We start from the raw sequence: 6,499 nt of genomic DNA on the forward strand, positions 1-6,499 counted from the left end.
AAAAAATAAAAAGAAAATTAGCTGGGTGTGGTGACAAATGTCTGTGGTCTCAGCTACTCAGGAGGCTGAGGTGGGAGGATCACTTGAGTCCAGGAGGTCAAGAGGCTAGAGTGGGCCCTGATCCTACCACTGCACTCCAGCCTTGGCTACAGAGTGAGACCCTGTCTCAAAATACAAAACACAAAAGAAAAACACACACATACACACAGACATAGACAAAAATAAGGGAATGGAAGATATTCCCCACAAATGGCAACAAAAGAGAGCAGGGGTAACTATATAGTCAACCACTAACAACATGGGTTTGAAGCACATGGGTCTATTTAGAAATATCAAAAAGTTAGGTTATGTTATGACTGCATAATGTTAGATATAAGTCTATTTTTTCATCTGCTACCATAAAATATACACAAATTATACTTAAAATTTATCAAAACGTAGGCACACAAACTGTATATGCCACCATTCAGCCAGAAATGTAAACAAATGAAAGATGCAATATTAAATTGTAACTGCATAAAATTCACTGTAATAATTTCATAGTCACCTCGTGTTGCTATTGCAGTTAGCTCAAGTATTGTGAATATGTGCTTAAAACGCTGTGAGATGCTAGTCATCTCCTTGTGAGCAGTTCATCTTCCCAGTAAATTGTGTATTGCAGGAAAAAGTGATCTCTTATAGTTCTTGTGTTATTTATTTATTTATTTATTTTTGTGAGACAGAGTCTTGCTCTGTCGCCCAGGTTCGAGTGCAGTGGTGTGATCTCAGCCCACTGCAACCTCTGCCTCCCAGGTTGAAGCAATTCTCCTGCCTCAGCCACTGAGTAATTAGGATTACGCCACCACAGTCAGCTAATTTTTGTATTTTTAGTAGAGATAGGGTTTCACCAGGTTGGCCAGGCTGGTCTCAAACTCCTGACCTTGTAATCCGCCCACCTCAGCCTCCCAAAGTGCTGGAATTACAGGTGTGAGCCACCGTGCCAGGCCTCTTTTGTATTGTGATTGCAATACTGTAAACCTTGAATAACACCATGGGACCCATATGAAGTGCCACTAGTGATGCTGGAAGTGCTCCAAAGAAGCAAAAAATAGTTATGACATTACAAGATAAAGCTGAATCGCTTGATATGTACTGTAGACTGACTGCAGCTGTGGTTGTGTGTCATTTTAGAGAGACGATTCATGTTGCAAATGGACTATGTAAATGCATGGTATTGATAAATACAGTACTGTAATTGTATTTTCTTTCTTTCTTTCTTTCTTTAATTACATTTTTCACCGTGTTGGTCAGGCCGGTCTTGAACTCCTGACCTCAGGTGATCTGCCCGCCTTGGCTTCCAAAGTGCTTGGATTACAGGCGTGAGCCACCACGCCCAGCTCTTTCTTCTTTTTTGAGATGGAGTCTCACTCTGTCACCCTGGGTAGAGCGCAGTGGTGCAATCTTGGCTCACTGCAACCTCCACCTAGTGGATTCAAGCAATTCTCCTGCTTCAGCCTCCTGAGCAGCTGGGATTACAGGCGCCTGCCACAATGCCCACCTGATTTTTGTATTTTTAGTGGAGACAGTGTTTTACAATGTTGGCTAGGCTGGTCTCAAGTGATCCTGACCTCAAGTGATCCACCCACCTCAGCCTCCCAAAGTGCTGGGATTACAGGCATAAGCCTTCACGCTGGGTGTATTTTCCTTATGATTTTCTTTTCTTTTCTCTAGCTTACTTTATTGTAGGAGTATTGCATATAACACATATACCATTCAATATATGTGTTAATTGCCCTTATGTAATTAATAAGGCTTCCATTTCAACAGTAGTCTATTAAATTTTTAGGGAGTCAAAAGTCATATGTGGACTTTTGACTACAGGGTGAGTTGTCACCCCAACCCCCATGTTGTTCAACGGTCAATTGTACTTTTATCAGACAAAACAGAATTTAAGTCAAAAAGTATAAGAGCCAAAAAAAGTCATTAAAGAATTATAAAGGGATCAATTTATGAAGGAGATGTATCAGTTGTAAATATGTATGTACCCAACACTGGATCATATAAATATATAAAGCATGCATTAAGAGATCTGAAGGGTCAAATAGACTGCAATACAATAATAGAAGGGAACTTCAAATCCTACTTTCAACATAGGAAAGCTTATTCAGCAGAAAATCAATAAGAAAACACTGGAATTAAATTTTACTTTAGACCAAATTGACCTATCAGACATATACAGAGCATCCCATCCAACAATAGCAGAATACATATTCTTCTCAAGCATACATAAAACATTCTCCAGGACAGATAAACATATTAGGCCAAAGAACAAGTCTTAAGAAATGTAAGGCAACTGAAATCCTATCAAGCACCTTTTTCAACCACAGTGGTATTAAGCCAGAAATCAACAACAGGAGGAAGTTAGGTAAATTCACAAATATATGAAAATTAAACAACATGAAACTAAGTAACCAATAGGTCAAGGAAGAAATTAGAAGTTTAATTTAAAAATATTTTGAAATAAATGTAAAAGGAAACAATATACCAAATCTTAAGGAATGCAGGGAAAGCAGTTCTAGGAGGGAAATTTATAGGAATAAACACTTTCATTAAGAAAAGAGAAAGATCTCGAACAAACATTACTTCTCAAGGAACTCAAAAAAGAACAAATGAACCTAAGTTAATGAAAGGAAATAATAAAGATCAGAGTAAAAATAGAGACCAGAGAAACAATATGGGAAGATTAACAAAACTAAGAGTTGATTTTTTGAAAAGATAAACAAGATTGAAAAACCATGAGACTAACAAAGACAGGGGAAGGGAGGGTTGAAAAAAAAAAAAGAACAAAGGACAAAAAGAGGAAAAACTCAAAAATCAATGAAGTCAGAAATGAAAACGGAGACATTACAACTCATGCCACAGAAATACAAAGGATCACAAGAGACTACAATGAACAATTAGATGCCAAAAAAATTGGATAACCCAGAAGATTAATTCTTAAAACACACAACCTACCAAGAGTGAATCATGAAGAAACAGAAAAATCCAAACACATCAGTAATGAGTAAAAAGACAGAATAAAGAATACAAAATCTCTGATCAAAGAACAGCGCAGGACTTGACGACAGCTTGATTGCTGTATTCTACCAAACAGTCACAAAATACCACTTCGGAAACTCTTCCAAAAGTTATAGAGGAAGGAATACTTCCAAGTTACTGCAGTATCACTCACAATACCCAAGTGTTAACCAGTAGAGGAATAGATAAAGAAAATGTGGTATGCATCACAATGAAATACTACTCAGCCTTAGAAAACAAGAAAATCCAGTCATTTGTGATAACATGGGTGAAACTAGAGGATATGATATTAAGTGAAATAAGCCAGGCATAGAAAGGCAAACTTGCATTATCTCAACTATTTGTGGAGTGTCAAAAAGCTGAAGTAATAGAAACAAAGAGTGGAATGCTGGTTACCAGAGGCTGGGACAGGAGTGGAAACAGGGACATGAACGGCTATAAAGGTTTAGTTGGAATGGAGGAATAAATTCTCTGTATCTATTTTACAACCTGGTGACTACAATGAATAACAATGTATATTTGAAAATGCTAAGAATATATGTTAAATGTTCTGATCACAAAAATAATAGCTAGTAAGGTGAAGGATATGTTATTTACTTTGATTTCACCACTCCACAAGGCATACATAAATCAAAACGTAATGTTGTACATGATAAGCACATAATTTATCTGTCAAATAAAAATAAAAAATAAAGGATGTCATTTTAATAAAACCATCAATTCAAATAAATAAATTAATAAAAAGAACTATATGTAGCCCATAAATCACAATATTTACTGAACCTTTTAATGGAAAAAATTTGCCAACATCTGTCCTAGATCCAGAACTTCATTCAAAATCAAACCACATTGCTCCTCACAGTGCACACAAAGCAAGTGGAAAAACAAACCCTAAAGCTGTCAGCTTCAAAGAAAACATAGTAAACAGAACAGATTTCAGTTTATTGATTACTTGGAAAACATTTACACCTTTGATGACACAGAAGTTTGCTCAAACTCCACTCTTGAAAGCCTCACAAAACTGACAACCTTGTCACGTCGTCAAGCCACATACTTTCTTGCTGTGATATGAAAATCAGGCCTAGGGAAAAGACTAAAGACCGGTGGTGTTGGGTTCCACTTAAAAACGAATCCTTTCCTCACCAAACCACACTCTAATATAAAGCACTAATGTTAAGCTCCAGGAGGTATTTTTCTTTGTTGAGACAGAGTTTCACTCTTGTTGCCCAGGCTGGAGTGCAATGGTGCGATCTCGGTTCACCGCAACCTCTGCCTCCTGGTTTCAAGTAATTCTCCTGCCTCAGCCTCCTGAGTAGCTGGGATTACAGACATGCACCACCATACCTAATTTTGTATTTTTAGTAGAGATAGGGTTTCTCTGTGTTGGTCAGGCTGGTCTTGAACTCCTGATCTCAGGTGATCCATCTACCTCGGCCTCCCAAAGTGCTGGGATTACAAGTGTGAGCTACCATGCCCGGCCTCCAGGAGGTATTTTTCTATACCATCAGATTCTTAGAAGAGCAGAGCGCACAGAAAGAGCTACACAATTTGCCAAACAGGTACATGAATAACATTCAGAAGAGAAGACTTGGGCAATGAGGAGTACATTGAGGGATATACCTGTATGAACCCTCTTGCACCTACTTGGAAAGAATGACTGGGATAAATTGTTATAGTGAGAATAGTTTGGGGCAAGGAAAGTAAGTAGTCCTGTCTTATAAACACTAATCATTTAATGAATAAAAGGTAATTCACTTGAACATTAATTTTAAGATGGGTAAATGATTCTTCCTCTCAAGGGATGCGTTTTCAGAAGGATGTTGGTTTAGGGGAAAAAGGAGGATAAGAATGAGAAGCTAGGGTCTTTCCAGGTGCACAGCCTACATTAGAAAATATCTCATAAGGCACATCTGCCCTCAGGCCATTTCTATAACAATCAGAAATAAGAGGGTACTGGGATCAGAGTGTTTCAGAAATTCCTGGGGTCTACACTGTATTAACCGGGGTTGTAGACTGGGTAGGTGTCCTCCCTCTATATGGATGGTCACCCTGCATGGGCCCCATTGCCCCCAGGATACTTGCACACCTGTCACTACTATGGGGACAGAGCTGGCACATGAACTCCATGCAAGTGTGTCTTCTATTCACACCTGAGGCCCCAGTTACCCCTGCTGATACCAATGCACACGCACACACAGACACGTATTTCCAAGTGAGTCAGAGCACCAACTGGCAAAAATGACTGAAACGCCAGGCGAGGCCCTGTAAATACCGACAGTTGTCTTGAGGCTGCTTCCTTTTATGCCTTGACAGGAGTGTGAATTTTACTTCTGATCTTGTCCTTCAAGCCATGATGGCCCAGCAAGCAAGTGTTAATTCACCTTACACTGTTGGTCTTTCCTTTGCATCAAACATTATTAGAAAAATACAAGTTATAAAACAAATTCCATTTGTCTACACATGGAGTCTGTGAATTCAGAATTCTTTGGTCTTGGCCATGGTGAGTGAATTCTTGCAGAATCTGGTCGTTTAAAAGTACATGGCATTCCCCCCATCACCACTGCGTCCCAACCTTACCCCTCCTTCTGCCATGTGACGTGCCTGCTCCCCCTTCACCTTCCAAGTAAAGTGGAGTAAAAGCTCGAGGCCTCCCTAGAAGTCAAGTGGATATCAGATGTCGACGCCATGCTTCCTTTTCAGCCTTCAGAACCATGAGCCAATAAACAAACACCTTTATAAATGACCCAGTCTCAGGTATTTCTTTATAACAATGCAAGAATGACTTAACACAGTGGGTGCTGTCAGAATGATGTTCCTTCCTAGCACCTCTCAGGGGACATCACCTGGAATTCTCGACAGTCCTTGATCACAGGCTATCCCGAGCTGCTTCTATTCAGTTTGCTCTCCTTGTTGGGTTATAAACAATGTACAGGTAGCAGCTGTGTACTTTTAGTTATTATCTCATTCTTAGTGCTAATATCACAGAGTTTGGTGTACTGCAGACACTAAGTCTGATTTTGACTCAAAATCCTGGTTTTCAAAATTTATCCAAAGTACACAGCTACAGTCATACACAAATATTTGTGCAAGAATATTGAGGGAATTTTTTTCTCTGTGAATTATCTTTAGAATGGAGATAAAGATTCATATGCAGCTGTAAGAAACAATACAGTGAGAGAGATCCTGTTTACCTTTTACCTAATTTACACCAATGACGGTTGAACTACAGTGTAACACCACAACTAGAACACTGTTGTCAGTGCAATCAATTGATATTATTCTACTTCTCCAGAGAATACTTTTTAAAAAATCAAAAAGAGGCCAGGCGCGGTGGCTCACACCTGTAATCCCAGCACTTTGGGAGGCCAAGGCGGGTGGATCACGAGGTCAAGAGATCGAGACCATCCTGGTCAACATGGTGAAACCCTGTCTCTACTAAAAA

General features: G+C 39.2%; 1 long non-coding RNA gene across 2 annotated transcripts in view; it reads right to left on the reverse strand.

Annotated features, from left to right (window-relative positions):
• Positions 1 to 1,686: 1,686 nt before the first annotated feature.
• Positions 1,687 to 6,499, reverse strand: part of LOC119469796 — a 13,285-nt gene continuing 8,472 nt past the window's right edge. For both annotated transcript variants that reach the window (XR_005198640.1, XR_005198639.1), the window contains one exon: positions 1,687 to 4,138. This is a non-coding gene — a long non-coding RNA (uncharacterized LOC119469796). The remainder of the gene's footprint in view (positions 4,139 to 6,499) is intronic.

The sequence above is a fragment of the Cebus imitator genome, unplaced genomic scaffold (genome assembly GCF_001604975.1).
Source record: "Cebus imitator isolate Cc_AM_T3 unplaced genomic scaffold, Cebus_imitator-1.0 Scaffold846, whole genome shotgun sequence".
NCBI lineage: Eukaryota > Metazoa > Chordata > Mammalia > Primates > Cebidae > Cebus > Cebus imitator.